Source organism: Hesperophylax consimilis, chromosome 2, assembly GCF_061612785.1.
Source record: "Hesperophylax consimilis isolate HC1 chromosome 2, BYU_Hcon_1.0, whole genome shotgun sequence".
In the NCBI taxonomy this organism is placed as follows: Eukaryota; Metazoa; Arthropoda; class Insecta; order Trichoptera; family Limnephilidae; genus Hesperophylax; species Hesperophylax consimilis.
Genome location: NC_142837.1, coordinates 18,288,960 through 18,305,928, shown reverse-complemented (window position 1 = coordinate 18,305,928; position 16,969 = coordinate 18,288,960). Strand labels below are relative to the sequence as shown.

Below are 16,969 nucleotides of genomic sequence, written 5' to 3'. Positions count from 1 at the left end.
AGACAAACATTCCCGGGTTACGAATAACCCAACAATGTTTGAAAATCTCCTACTACCACCACAGAAAGCCGAAAATGTTGCTTGTGTTGTGATGGAGGACTTAGCCAGCCGAGGAATCGAACACGCGACGCTCGGGTGAGACCCAAGCGCTATGCCCACTCAACCACTGACCGGTCTTTATTTTATTTTATGTTGTTGTTTACTTTTATCAACTATATTTATATTTTTCTTAAATTGATTTATAGTTAGTATTTACGATAGTGTAAGACAGTATATATACAAACAACTTGTAAATTATGATGTAAAAGGCGTGTAATAAATAAATAATAATTGTGTGTTTTTAAAGGATTTTTAATTGAAATTGAAAGACATTTTTCATTGGTAATTTTATTGCAATTAACTGGTTTGAATCTATTGTCATCAAAACATTATTTTTATTTTTTGCGCGTGAAATGTTAATTACTGCGTGAAATTATTCAACGAACTAAAATTTTTGTGTTATTTTGGAAATCGCAACAGATAAATTACAGGTTCAGACAAACGATAAAGTAAGTAGGATCTACCTATAATCAGAAATTTATTTCATTTTGAATTTTTTATAAATCTCTATTTGGTACATGTATTTCATTTAATAAAATTTATAACTCATGGTGATCATTCGAATGTAATATTTCGTCTTTCTAATATTTCAACATTTTTTTAAATATATTATTAAGAAAATTGATAGTACATGTTATTGAAATCTATACAAAATTAAAATGACAAATCTTGAGGCAAATATTTAATAAATACTTTCAGCTCTTTTTAATGTCCCATGATTTCTTACTGGTCTTCACTAGCTTATATATGTATTTATTTTGTATGCATTTGTTCACGTCTTGAAGGATTTTTACATTTATACATTATTATACGTAACTTTTCAGTAGTGTATAGTACATGACGACATAATAAAATAAGTATTAAAAATATAAGTAGGTAAAACACAAGTATAGTTACATTATCATAAAAAATGTACAAAGGAGTTCAATAAGCGTATATCATACAAAAAGTAAGCAAGCACTATAACAGTAGTTACAGCGCAATGTGTAAGTTTTTTTGTTATAATTATAAAAATAAACATGACAGCATTTTGTAAAGTATGTTGATAATTAGCAAACCTTTATTACGCCCGACTGGTTGTTTACAGAACACATTTATTCCTCTGTATTTGTAAATATTGTGATTTATACTTTTTTTTATTTTAGTGACTTTAAAACATTGTACATACAAAATATATAAATGGTTTATATATTATAGTAGTAATGGGTAATGGTATTTTAGTATTTCTCACGAGGGTGTCCTGTGCTGAGGCGGACTAAAATTCTTTAATTCCATATTACTTGTCTTCCATGAGGTTGTTTGTATATTTTTAAAGAGTTTTTTCGTTCACCTCTTTCAGCCAGATTTGTATTCTCTATTTGTACTTATTAAACTACATTAACTTCAGGAACAAAGTTGTTCAGGAGTATATTTGGAAAGTTAATACCATATCATTGAAGGAGAATATAATACTGATTAATCTAAGCGAAACATGAAACAGAAAAAGACACATAAAAATAAAAAATAACCATAAAAATAAAAGAATTAACAATAAAACAGTAGTTAAGACGCCTGTCCCGGTAAGACCATAGATTCTGGGTTCGATTACTGGTTGTGACCGTTGTCTTTTTATTTGTTATATCTTCTTCTGTTTCCCGTTTCGATTAGATTTATTAGTTTTATCAGTCTTCAATAATACGTTAATTTCATTCAATGAGTAATCTTTAATCACGATGTCAGGAATTTTGTATATGCATTATTTTATTATAAATAATAAAAAAGTTTAATTGATTTCTATTCCTGAATATTAAATTATTGTAAATCATTGTTTTTATTTCCCCATTTTACTATTTTACACTTCGATTATTTTTTTATGTTTTATTTGTTTTTCTTTTGTTCATTCAATCATAAAAAACAGTTATATTTAAACAGGATCAGCCGAGTAACTATTAATAATATGCTTGATAGCTGTTTCGCTTTATGAAGGCATTATCAAACTGGCATTAGGCATTATCAGTTTGATAATAGCTTCAGAAGGCGAAACAGCTGCCAAACGTAATAATAATAATTAAACAGCGGTATTTGTTTATAAATTAACTGTTTTTGAGAATTGAATAATAATATTTGTATTTTTGAAACTGACAATTCGTTGTGGAATTCCATTATTATACATTATAATAAAACAAATGTGTAACTTTTTTCCACATAAATTAAAGTGGAAAAAAGTTTCATATTTTTTCATTTTATATGAATAATGATGTTATTGAATACATAAAAGAAAAACTTAAAATTAACATGGACTTCTACTAATTTAACATATTAAAATATGTTTTGTTATTTTTTGGAAATCATCCTAAAGGTAGGTAATGTTTGTCAAAAACCGCCTAATACAAATATGTATAAATAAATTAAATCTTATATTTTTAATAACCAGATATTATTTTCATATTTATACCATAGTTTATAAATATTTTTCTATTTATATAAGTTAGTAGATCTTACGTCCTTGATTCGGTTGAGTTACTTTTTAAAGGTTTTCCTTATATAAATAGATTAATTACCTATTTTACAATAATTTTATTTAATTTTCATAAATATTTTTTAACAATAACTTATTAACACCGCACGTTCTAATATGTATGTCCGAAGGTAATTTTTTTCTTTTTTGTTAATTTTTTATTATATGTTTTTCATTATGTCGATTATTATGACTAAACAGTGGTGTATTCACAATAATTTGTTTCCATTAATTTATAAAATAGTTAGTTTACTACAGTATCAAGCAGTTATATAAAACACTGTGCATGCAATAATATAATTGAAGTAATGTACGTATATTGGTTGATTTTAGGGATGCTGAATCTTGTTGCGCTTCCAACTCCATCATCTCCATCATCCGTGAAGATACGAAGACCCAAGAAACATCTCATTTCGCAGAGTTGTACACATATTCTCTGTATGGTCCTGGTGAAGGAAAAGCGTTTGGAATCGAGACGTATACTTTAAATCACGTCAGCTGTGTTTATTGATCAGACCTGAATATCCAAGTATTTCCCAACCATCTTCGTACGTATCCAATTTCCCTCACAATTCTCCCAACAGACCCCATTGAGAATGCTATCCTCCCGCGGGCTCCATGCAGTGGGGACTTGGGACTCCTACAACTCCTCACAGGCTCCCGGAAGTTGGGAATCCCACTCCTATTGCATTGCGCAGTCGTAACTTCTACTCCTACTGGCTCCGTGGAGTTGGGTCTCTTATTCCTACTGGCTCCGCGCAGTAGAGACTCCAGCTTCTGCTGGCTCCGTACGTAACATTGTGCGGTATTTCCACACAAAATAATATCAAATCACAAAAGCAACTGCCATTAAACTATAGATCGGAAAAACTAAAAAAAAATATTATTTATTATTAAATTAAATAAGCATTTTTGTGGAAGGAGCAGATCTTAAAACGGTATCAAAGTAAACAAAATTTAAGTAACAAATGTACATTGGAAATTAAAACTAAAAAAAAAAAAAACTTCTAGAAATTGTTACATAGTTAATGCCCAAGAAATACAAAAAAGACAAATCAAAGATCTAATTTAGAATCCTTTCAAAAAATTAAGAAATTCTCTACAAAGAGGAGGAAAAATCAAATATTTCTGGACAGATATATGCGACGTTCTATCATAATACGATCTTCAACATTTAATCAAAATGAGTAGGCTCGACTACGTACGGACATAAATAGATCTCACGCAAAATTTAAATGAAGCCTCGCTTTTGTACACATTTTTATGTCCGACTCCGATAGGATCGTGTTGTAAAAAGACTTATTGTCTTTGCTGGAGTTTTTTGTAAATTATACTGAAGGCTTTTGTGACCTCTGAATTCAACCAACACGGGACCAAACAGCAAAATTTCAGATATGAATTTAACAGCAAAAAACTCACTTTTAGGGAGATTAGTAAACTGAAAGTAAGTTAAAATAAAAGTAGCCACAACGAAAAGATAATCGGTAAAAATCAGATTAAGTTAAAACAAAAATCAAAGGCAGGATAAAAGGCTAATATACAGAATACCGAAATAATGAAAGGGCACTTTTGGTAAAGAAATTCAAAATTGTTAGTTATAACTTACAACGTACTTTTATTTTTAATCATTGGCTGTAAAAAAAATTTTCGTGAAATGTTAATAATACAAATGCTACATACTCTTTGGATAATAAGTTTAGAGAATGATTCATTATAAGATTACATTATTTGGTAGCCGATGTGAATGTATTCATATGTGAATTGTTTTACTAATCGATTTATTAATCTATTTATTTGGCTTTTCAATGTTCAATTGATAAGTTTGTTTTATTTCATTTAAAAAGAAAAACGAGCATTCCAGGGATATGAACAATCTGACAATATTTTAAAAAAATCTTCCACCGTAGTTAATAGAATTGTATACTAATCGGAAATGTTGCTTGTGTCGTGATGAATAACTAATAGATGGGTTGAACTCATAACGCCTTAGTGATAATCCAACGCCTTTGTCAAATCAGCCACTTAACTATTTAGTTTAATCTTGAAAAGATAGTATGTAACTATTAAAAATAATATAGTAGAATTACATTGGTAAATGGAAATGTTCGTAACTGAAGAAAATATAAAAGCTTTTTTCTAACTGTGCTTTAAAACTGTTAAATGAATTTATATGATTTCTCCGGATTTAATAGCTCGCAAAACCAACATATTCACAAATTCGAGTGTAGTTCTGAAATTTTTCTTAGGCCGTATAGATCACAAGGCAAGAATGAAGAGAAACTGCCCCCTGGTGGGGCTTCCATTCCGTGGGCGTTTAGCACCCCCAGACTCCACTAAATTACCCCCGGTTCTATGCGAGACATTCATTACCAAGGGGAAGGAGATGGAACACTATACCCCTGCCTCCACCCCGATTCTCCCGTCACTTGAGACCTGAGATTATACAGGATACAGTACAGTGGTCTCCGGGGAGCTGTTTTGGGTGTCCAACTTAGGGAAGCAGTCCCCATTTGGGAAAACGATGACACTTTGAGGTTCAATGCTTCAAATGTATTATAGATCTTTGAAAGGGACTTTGAATTGAAACATTAGAAATGGTGGTAACTACTCCCTATGTGTTGGACACTCGACTAGCAATCGAACGCATAGGGCTCAATACTCGCTCCCTTTTCAAGAAACTTCGTGATATATTTGTAATATAAAAAATACACAGTGTTTAAGTTCATTTGAAAACCGAAACTTTATGTTCTCTTATATCTAATTAGATTAGTTAGGCATCTTTCTACTATCCTCTTCCTCTTCTTTTTGCCATCTCTCATCTCGTTTCAACACTCAAAAATCCCTATTTCAGGTAACATGGTCCAACTGGCTCTGTGAAGTAGGAAAATTTTAAGTCACAAAAAAGGCTTACATTATAACATTTCGCGATACATAATTATTCAGACACCACACCTACAACAAGAAAAAAGGTCTGTCGAAAATCTTGTCTTTTGAAAGAAAATCCAAAATCATTATTTAAAAGATTTTATTATCAGGTCTAATTTATTCATAAATTATCTGCATAATATCAACTTTTGTTATATTATTTTTGTATACAATGAAAACAGCGGAAATAACCTTCCGGTTTCCGTTCCGTCAGATATCATATTACGATATCTGATCCACATCATTCAGATTGAACCCTTTCGTGTTCCAAGGGCACCGCAACGTTCGTTTTAACTTTCCGGGCCGGGTCACATTATACAATGTCGACTTGTATTTAGACGGAAAATATCGTAAATTTAATAAAATGTTACCGTTACTTTTTTATATTTTGCTTTCAACCAAACCCACGCTTGAGAGATCTCACTTTCATATCCGTAGTTTTGCTTCGAAAAAAAACTAATTTACATGAAATGGTCACAAAATTATAATTAAAACAAAACTGGCAAGAATGTTAGAAATTTATGCAGCGGATTAATTTCCACATTAAAATACGGATTAAAATGCAAATATCATAAAAGAATGCTGATCATAATTCCGGAAAGCTTTTTCACAAGCAATCCATTAATTAACATAATGAGGGAAGAAATCATAGAAACAGGTTGTTTGCACTTTTTATTTATTCATTTTTCACGTATCAAAGGTCACGCAAAGTGCTAAGCCTCAGAAATTGCTATCGTGTGTGGGCAGAGGGGGCTGAAAAATATTTATTTATTCATCTTTACGACTCGGCCGCGTAATATCTGATATTAGGGCGTACGTTTGAGTAAAAGCTTTGGGCCATGATTTTATTATTTTTACGTAGGTTGACAGTCTTTCACTTTTGTAAGAAACGAGAAATATTAAACACTAGGCATTTATTTAATTTCATTAAAAAATCAATAAATAAATGTTCTTCCTTCTTTATCTTCCCAACATAAAAAAAAACACTTTTGGTTTAATGATAACTACAAAACTCAGTAATCAGTATGTACCTAATTTATTGTTACTTTGTACTGTCTTGTATTAGTTGTGTAATATTTCTAAAAATTATGTGTATTACCTTATTTTTTAAATTACTCATAATATAGTATTCATTAGAAATTACCTTCATTCCAGTTGTTAAATAAATAGGTCCTGTTCACTTAAAATCACTTAAAATTTTCCACGATATTTAAAAATAAATTATTTTAAGTGTTGTTCGAAATCTGAATTACAATTATTCATTAAGCAGAGATTTCTTAAATGCTTTTATTCACTTATATATAACTTCGTATAATTTTAATACAATTTAATAATTGGATAAAATTAGCACTTAACTCAATAAGCCTTATTATTTAACCACTCTAAAATAACTCAACACTTTTTTAAAATCTCGATTAAAATATTTATACTAAACACTCTTCTTTATTAATTAGTTTAAAAATATTTAAATAGTTGTTAATTATAATTAATCAAATTTCGTGCTTAGTAAGGTAGTTATAGTAAAATCGACACTATGCATAAAAAGTTACTTGTTTAAATTTTTCAATTTAATATTTTATTTCAAATTGAATGTCTCATTGAATTGTGTATCAATTAATTAAAAAGTTTATTTAGCCAGTGAGTGGTAGCACTAAACTTTCACCGAGCTGCAGCGGTCTACGAGCGTCCGTAGCGATAGGCGTAGAGGTCCCGGCGCGACTGAGTCAACTTCCCGCTTTGCTAAACTCGAAGCGAGCCGGCGCGGCGTAGAGGCGAGGCGTAGACTCTCGGCGTAGAGACTCGGCGTGGTCTCTTGGCGAATATACTCGGGGTATCTACTCGGCATAGACTTGGCGTAGAGATTCGGCGTAGTCTCTCGGTTACTAAGCCAACACGCCCCCCGTGCAGATTTTGGCGGCCAGCGGCTTCCTGAAACACTTTGCATTAAGAGCCGCAAATAAAAGATAATATTAATCGGAATAGCCATGCTAGCTTGAATGCGGTAAATGGGCGTGTACAAAGTATATTACATTTTAAGTCATGAAATAATTTATCTACCTTATATATTTTAAAATCGGTAAAACTAATTTGGGATCTTGTTTTATTTTTGACAATAAAATATTCGCATATCATCTGTCAGCTCTTGATGAATATAAAAACGTTAACTCAAAACATTTGAACGTCACTATCTTAACGAAAATTCCATTGTTTCTAAATTTTTGTCAGGTAGGTATCATAATATAGAAAAAATGAGAATAAGAAAGTCCAAAAAAACAGGACAATTTCACACTTAAAAAGTTTTCTTTACTGAACCATTAAAATGGTAACCATATTGAAACGGACACGGAACATGCAAACAAATTTACAGACAGATGAAATTTAAAACCTCTTTGTTAAAACAGGACTTTGCTACTCTTTCTGTTAATAACTAACTACTCAGACTTTCATTGATAAACATAATAATATTATGTATATTACATACGTATGGGCAGATCCGGCCCTATGCGTGCGCAATTGGAGCAGTCCGCTCAAGGCGCCAAGGCGCTTATAATACCTACAACCTAACAGTCCTAACACATCGCCCTTAAGATTATTTTTCAAAAAACGGTGCAACACAAATAAATAAATCATCGACATATTATTGATTACAGAGTTCACTTACCTAGGCGTCTACTCGTTTTGGTCGTCTACTTGTTTTGGGCGTCTTCTTGTTTTGGGCGTCTACTTGCTTTGGGGGTCTACTTGTTTTGGGCGTCTACTTGTTTTGGGCGTCTACTTGCTTTGGGGGTCAAAATTTATTTGCACCAGGCGCCTTTTCTCTCAGGGCCGGCACTGCGTATTTATTTTTTTATTTATTTATTTATTTAAGGAGAAAACACAGATACAGACAGTCATTAAAAGATAATTTTGTAAAACAATAACTTGAGAATTCTCTTGCATCCTAACTATTTCTCACAGATTGACTGGTAGATAACAATTTTAAATATTTTTTTTTATTTTTTACATATGTATGCTTACTTTCCCTATTGGCTACTTTCGACAGGAAAACACATACTCAAAATAATGTACTCTCTCTCTTTTTTTTTTAAACTTCCGATTTAGTTGTCCGGGTTAAATCTTCCCCAAAGGAAAAACTTAACCCTTCCACTCACTTTTCCACAAATGATCATCTAGTCAATCAACATTATGTAAGTGCATTATATAAGCAAAATTAATACAAAATAATACAAGAACAACACGTCAACTCACCAGAGATCAAATGGGAAAATAATTCACCGACTCCAGATATTTTCATATCAGAGGGTTCGGCTCGGTAGAACTTCTAACAGGGCCTATAAATCCTACTGATCCCTCGACATAAATATTTAAAAAATCTTTTGTTATCCTACATGTATTCAAAATGACCGACTTTTGCATCTTTATATATAATTTTTTTGATAGATCTAATACGCCTAAATTTTTAATTAGAGAGCTAGGTATAATGCCAGTAGCCGAAATAACGAATGGTAATATTTTTATAGTCCGAGAATGCCAAATTCTTTTTATTTCATTTCCTAAATCTGTGTATTTTCTTATTTTTTCACTAACAGATTTTTGAATATTACAGGAATTTGGAATAGCGACATCAATGATATAAGTTATTTTTTTAATTTTGTCATGTAAAACTATATCGGGTCTATTATGACTAATCGCTCGGTCTGTTAGTATAGTTTTATCATAATATATTTTATAAAATTCGTTTTCTAAAAATGAATTTGGTTCGTATTCATAATTCGTACTACATTACGGCAGTCAATCAAGTTATGTTTAATTACCAAATTTTGGTGAATTATTTTTAAAACTTGATTGTGCCTAAATTTATACTCGGACGGTGCTAATATAGAACATCCCGATATAATATGTTCTATAGTTTCCGGAAAAGCCAAACATTTTCTACACAAATCATCAATTTGATTTGTATCTTTGATTATATGCTTTCTATAATTTTTAGTATTAATGACTCTATCCTGAATGGCAAGCATAAATCCTTCTATTTCTGCGCTCAACTCTCCAATACTCAACCATTTGTTTGACGAAATTTTGTCAACATACGTTTGGTTGAGATAATTGAAGTGTTTTGCGTGTAAAATTTTATTTGACCAGGAATCTAATAATTCCTGGTTGGGATTTATAAAAATGTTGGCATTCTCATCGTATAAATTTAAAGGTGTAATATTTATATCTGCCTTGCAAATTATTTTGTGCATTTCTGGGCTATGAGCTTTCCTATGGAAAAAAGTTCTTAGCATTTCTACCTGATTATGTTTCAAAGAAGTTATTTTGACTATACCTCTACCTCCTAAATTTCTAGGTAAATTAACTCGTTCTATAGCTGAATTTGGATGATGGCAGTTAAACTTTGTTAGCGTAGTTCTAATTAATCTTTCTAAGTTATCCAAATCTGTATTAGACCATTTAATTATGCCAAATGAGTACGTTAATAGAGGTATTGCCCAAGTATTTAATGCTTTTACTAAATTTTTAGCAGATAGATTGCATTTTAAAATTTTCCTGATCCTAGTTTGAAATTTAATCCTAATATCATTTTTAATACTACTATGGTCTAATCTATTTGATTGTGGGTATCCTAAATACTTATAAACCTCATCCCTTTTCATACTAGTAATTTGGAAATTTCTAAATATACTCTTGTCCCCATCTACAATTTTGCCTTTCTCTATATGGATCGTTCTACATTTATCTTAACCAAAAGTCATTTTGATATCATCTGAAAAGTTTTTAACTACCTCGATCATTTTCTCTAAATTTTGTTCAGAATTCGAAAATATTATTATTATTATCTAGATCGACTGTTTTTTTATTTTTGTTTTATGAGTCATAACACCACCATGATATTGTACACGAGATATACATTATTCTTCTTTAATCTATCAAGTATATTCATTAATGTTTGTATTATAGTATGCTTTTTTCCGTTATTTTATAATACTACATTTGTATTCTTACTTACCCAATTGGCTACTTTCGACAAGAAAACACATACTCAAAATAATGTACTCTCTCTCTACTTATAATAATTATTATTATTTAGATCGACTGTTTTTTATTTTTGTTTTATGAGTCATAACACCACCATGATAGTGTACACGAGATATAAATTATTCTTCTTTAATCTATCAAGTATATACATTAATGTTTGTATTATAGTATGCTTTTTTCCGTTATTTTATAATACTACATTTGTATTCTTACTTACCCAATTGGCTATTTTCGATAATAAAACACATACTCAATATAATGTACTCGTTCTCTACTTATCATTATTGTTGTTATATAGATCGATGTTTTTTATTTTTGTTTTATGAGTCATAATACCACATAATGAGATATATTATCACACACTTACTTTCACATATTTTTGGTTCCTTGGAACGGGCAATTTGCCTAGTTAGGAACCAATAATTTCGACCTGATAAGGTACAATAATCTATAATCAATAAAAATGTTTTAATAATTTTTAATAATAATAACATGTAAATAAGGGAAAAGTATGAAAGAAAATTATTTTGTAAATAGATAATGCTTAATGTCAAATAAAAGTGTACAAATATTTTTTATACAAGTTTAGAGATAAATCATAAAAAAGTACTTAAAGAGTATAGTGAACGAAGTAAGTTCACATTTTCTTTTTTTTTACAGGAAAACAGATTTCAGTTTCCTACCCAAAGTACTATATGTATCAAAAAATATGTCGGAATCCTTCAAGTTTTGGTTTTTATTAAACAATTATACGTATTGGTTTATATTTATAATGTGATTCAGTATTTAACACGGATAACAGAAAGAGTTCAGGGTTTATTGGAGTTAATTTATACTCGCCACATTTTTCCTTTCGCACATAAACTTATTTAACTACTGAAAAATTCTATAATTTAAAAAGACAGCATTAAAGAAAAGCCTATACATGCCAACCAAGTCTCATTTTATTTTATTAGATACCTATCTAGGTACATAGATAATATCAAATATTTTTCAAACATTTTAAATATTTTTTGTGTCATTTTGTATGACCTTGTTAAAAAGAAAATAAAATATTAGTTTAAATTAGTTATCTACAAATATTTTATTGCGTCTAGACAAATTACATTATGAAGTTACTTATATATAACGTGTACGTTTGGCAGTTTAGACACCGGTATGGTATTCACTTAAAAAAATTAGATATCTTTAATATACACAACATACATAAATACCAAAATTTTACAATAGAAAGTTTACCTGTGGAGACGTCCAACCACGTTTTTTTTAATTGAGTAAAACTTAATGTGTATGAGTAGGCGTCATAAAAATAAAATGGATAGATCATGTATGACTACCAAAATTAAGAAAATAAAAAAAATGAGAGAAAATCACCAAAATTGTAATTTCAAAAATTTATAAATGAAAACAAAAAATAAATAAAGTACTCTTTTATGATATAATCGGTTGGGGAGGGACTTTCAAAACTAACCTTTCACCTGTAGAAAAGGTTCAGAGGTTAATTTTGAAAGTCATCCTAAGAAAACCATCGATATTTCCAACCACGGAGCTGTTTGACTCGTTTAGGGTTCTTAGCTTAAACAAAATTTTTAATAAGAATGCACTGTTACAAATTCATAAAGACCATTTCAATTCAACGATTTCTACAAAAATAAGTAACCGATCTAGATCACGTGGTAACTTAGAAATTCCTAAATGTAATACTAGTGCTGGTCAACACCATTATACTTATCAAGGTATAAAATTGTTTAATGCCCTTCCGGATAAAATTAAAACTGAAAAAAATTACAAAACTTTCAAATCACAAATCTAACAACATTTAGATAAACCCAGCGGTAATCACAAGTTTTAATTTCATTGGATACATTTTTTCAAATAATTGTTTATATGAACTCATTTGTAATTTTTATTGATTAAATTTTCCTAAATTCACGTTATGAATTTAGGAAAATTGATTAATGATTAATAAAAAAAAAAATATATAAACAAAATTTAATATTTAAAAAAAAAATACATATCCTCTAAAGTTACATTATGCGCTTCCTAATATGTGCTAATATGCGTTTATTGTTGTTGCATTTTATTAAGTACCCATTTCATACAAGATTGCCAGCTCGGTCTTTGAACAATTTACTACCAGTAGGGGAGAGAGGGGCTAGTTGTAACATTTTTTCCTTCTTTCGATGGAGTGACTAAACTATTGAGTATTTTAATTGAAAAAAGCTTTTAAATGAGTAATCATATATTTGAAAATATATTCCCACTATATTTTTTCCTGAATCTATAATAAATTTGTATTTATAACACTTTTTGTGGAAATAGTCGCTTGTTACAACTTACCCCGTTTTTGGGGCAAGTTGTAACTAGTGTGGGGCAAGTAGTAACGTCATATTAAAACAACAGGTTTCATTATTTAAGGCTTGTATTATAAAACCAACGAACACATAATAAGACAATTGTATTTCTTACGAACTAATGAAGTGAATACTTATCGTTTTCTTTAACAACAATAGTCATCTTTCTCGTATAGCATATACTTAGGTTAAATAAACTTATCAATAAACTCAATCATCGTGAAAACATTTTTTATAATTTGCACTTATAATCGACATAAAACAATTTTTTTATAAGAATTCTTTAATTTTTGTATTTACTCAACTATCACAATCAATGTGGCATGCTACATGGGCTTTAAAAAATGAAAACAAACAAATATTACATTATTTTTGGTCAAAAGTTTAAAGAAATTAATTCAAACAACTAATTTCCTGAACCTTAGCTGCTTATGCTTCGTCTTCATCAGATTCACAGTTGTACGAGTTGCACAAATGTACGAAACAGGATCACCTCTTACATATTTAACGTGTGACCACAGTTTACAGATCATACAATCGACCCAATCTCCTTTGTCTGGTTTGCTATATTCTTCTCCGCAAATCAAACATAACCACTCTTCTTCTTCAGAATCTAAGTCTTCATTGAAAACTTTTTTCTTCACTTAATCAATCTTGGTCTTTTCAGGTCTATTCGCCTTTGCTTTACCAACCTTTACCCATGTGCAGGCTTGGGGCAAGTTGTAACAGGTTACTACTTGCCCCTTAAATTTTGCTACAACTAGCCCCAAACCGAAATTACTGACATTTTTATTTATAAAAAAAAAATGATTGGCTTTGGTTATGTGAAAGTACCATAATACGATGGCTTAATAAATGCTTAACAAAATTTAATAGAAATATTTTTCGATTTGACACAGTGTGACCTTGAAATCAAAATTTACGAAATAATATTTTTTAGGTTACCTGGCAAAAAAACGCACTCCTGCAGAAAACCGGTCACGGCGCTCTCCCGCACTGTACTGACTGTGCTTACGTCATAAGCCGTATCTTAAAGGGCACGTTGAGTTCAAAATCGAAACAAAATATTTGAAACCGGCTGAGACGGACGGCATAGTCCAGTGGTAACGCATTGGACTGCCATTCCGAAGGTCGCGGGTTCGAACCCGGCGTGCGCAAATAAATTTTATTTGATTTATTTGTGTTATTTCACAATTAATTAATTAAAATAATATATAGTATATTTGCGGCACGTTCCAGAGTGGAAGATACTACCAGTATCGCCCTGGTGTAAGACCACCATTCAGAATTGAAACGTTGCTCCAAATGGCTTTAGCCGTGTTTAGTGACTAGATCTGAATAGCCAGGTACTGCCCCACCTTCCTCTTTCCCTTCCCCACTTACCTTCAGCCTCACAACATCCCCCAATTGGGGATGCCATAGTCTCACTGGCTCCAGACGGGAGCAGTTGGGACTCTTGTGAGGTATTAACTATAAAAAAAATAAAAAATAAAGTTATTAAGCTGTTACTACTTACCCCCGTTACAACAAGCCCCCTGGATCCCCTACTGTACCTACCTTCTATTATTTCGTACCTAATAAGTACATTTTTATTTTTATATCTTATTTTTTCTAAGTTTAATAACTATTATATTATTTAAGTTATATTTTTTAGTTTGTAATTAAATTTCTTATTTTCTTAATTATATAGTGTTATCAAATTTAACATCGAGTTTTAAAGCTATTTGTTAATTTTTAGCTACATCAACTAGTGAAATTTTACAACCTATAAACCATAATGACTCACAACACTCCCCACCTCAAACACGAGAAATAATTTCTCAATTGAGTTGGCCAATTTTTTGTTAAAAATTTCTAATTTTTTCGCAATCAGCCTCGAAATATCTACATTTGTAAATTATTGTAATGTGTTTGTATATAAAAAAATATAATACACATTTTTTTAGATTATGTTCGAGGGGGTTACAGCGGTATAAAACTGTCTCGCTCTCTTGCGACAACTTCAATCATTACTGAACTCCACCCCTGAATTATTTATTCAATACAGGTGAATGAAGGTGACGGCCGGCATAGTCCAGTGGTAACGCATTGGACTGCCATTCCGAAGGTCGCGGGTTCAAACCCGGCGTGCGCAAATAAATTTTATTTGATTGATTTGTGTTATTTCACAATTAATTAATTAAAATAATATATAGTATATTTGCGGCACGTTCCAGAGTGGAAGATACTACCAGTATCGCCCTGGTGTAAGACCACCATTCAGAATTGAAACGTTGCTCCAAATGGCTTTAGCCGTGTTTAGTGACTAGATCTGAATAGCCAGGTACTTCCCCACCTTCCTCTTTCCCTTCCCCACTAACCTTCAGCCTCACAACATCCCCCAATTGGGGATGCCATAGTCTCACTGGCTCCAGACGGGAGCAGTTGGGACTTTTGTGAGGTATTCACTATAAAAAAAAAGGTACCTGCCAGTTTTCATTAATTTTAATTCGACATCAATTTCTAAATATAATTTTACTCGCATTTTTATCGTCTGCGTGATAAATAAATAAAGCTTAAATTGAGGGCCATTCGATAACACGGAGAAAAATGAGAATCGCTAATTTACTAAGAATCTCTTCAAATTATTCGTAATCCGGTAAAAAACGGGATTGCAGGCCATAAACGAATGGGTTGATAGGTTTCCCGTTAAACTTTTAGTAAAATAATAATAATGGCGAGTTCATTCCGGAATGTGGGAGGTTTGTGCAATCCCACACATTCCATAAAACATATGCAATAATTATACAAAAATATCACAATAGTATAACGATTTTATACAATTACTAGAAGTAACATTTTTTTAAAGACGTTAAACATTAGATTAACTGGGCCAAAACCCTTATTCCGACTCTGGCGCGATTCCACGATAAGAACATTTTGGGAATTGTTTGTCCTCTCCCTTAAACCTGCTATCCGGACTCTAATTCCCCGGAGGGCTGCCAAACCTGGTACTCCGTGAGAATATTGGAAGCGCTGCACTATCTGGGAAGGCCAAACATCATGCGTAGTCTTTATGTACATGTTGCTCTTCTTAAAGTTGGCCCAAAGCTTGCGCGTAAAAGACGTACAAAATGTGTAGCAGTTCACTTTTGCCCTGCTACTTTTATGGAATTCTTTACACAACTCTATCTGTAGACCGGTTTCCTCTATGGGACTCGCGCTCTATGGTGGATCGCAGGGAGCCAGACGACAAAACTTTAAAGAAGAGCCAGTACCAAAAGGCAGCCTTGGAGCGAAGTCGGGTCAACGGGAAGGGTTTGAGCAACTGCTCCTGACGACAAACTTTATAGGAGATTTTGATGGCTGAGTAATTGCTGGTCATCGTTTTAATCGTAATAAATTTTACATTTCTTTACTAAGAGCTGTATGGCGCCCATCTGTGAATCAGGTCAGATAATAATCTTTTTATACATTTGTCACAAATTTAACTGTAAATTGCTGCCATTAAATTCCTACCGTGCTTGCGATCTTCGTTCGCAGCACACCCCCTTGAGAATATGTAAACCATGCATAAAAATACGGGCACAACACAAGATTTACAGAAGGAAACGGGCTAAAAACTCCTCGAATTTTAAATAAGTATGGAGGCCGTACTCTTTAATACTTGGTACCTGTAATCTTCAACAAACTAAATAAAAACTTACAAATTGTGAATAATGAGTGACCCTGCCCTAAAATCATAAAGCTGTGGTTGATAAATGATCAATCCATGTAGCTTTTAACACCTTAATGTAAATTCCCAAACTCTTTCTTTTTAGTGAGGTGCATTAGATATATTATGTATTTACAATTACTCGTTAGAAATATATTTTGCGAATGTCTGCAATAAAATAAAATCTGTGAAATGTACCTACTTAGAAATAAGACTTACTCATGTACACATAATCATACAATGTTATAGACATAGACTTAAGATATTTTGATTCGGTGGATCCTGCAGACAAGCTGGCATGTGACAGCTTTGTTAGTCTACCTATTTTGTTAAATAAAAAAGTGTTATACATATTTTTTA

At 31.5% G+C, this 16,969-nt stretch overlaps 1 protein-coding gene across 1 annotated transcript in view; it reads right to left on the bottom strand.

The window, feature by feature from the left end:
* The window catches only part of LOC149425775 (uncharacterized), a 299,336-nt gene extending 292,532 nt beyond the window's left edge, over positions 1-6,804 (bottom strand). The window contains exon 1 of the mRNA XM_089641680.1: positions 6,666-6,804. The gene's annotated coding sequence lies outside the window, so the exon portion shown is untranslated. The remainder of the gene's footprint in view (positions 1-6,665) is intronic.
* Between the last annotated feature and the right edge of the window lie 10,165 nt (positions 6,805-16,969).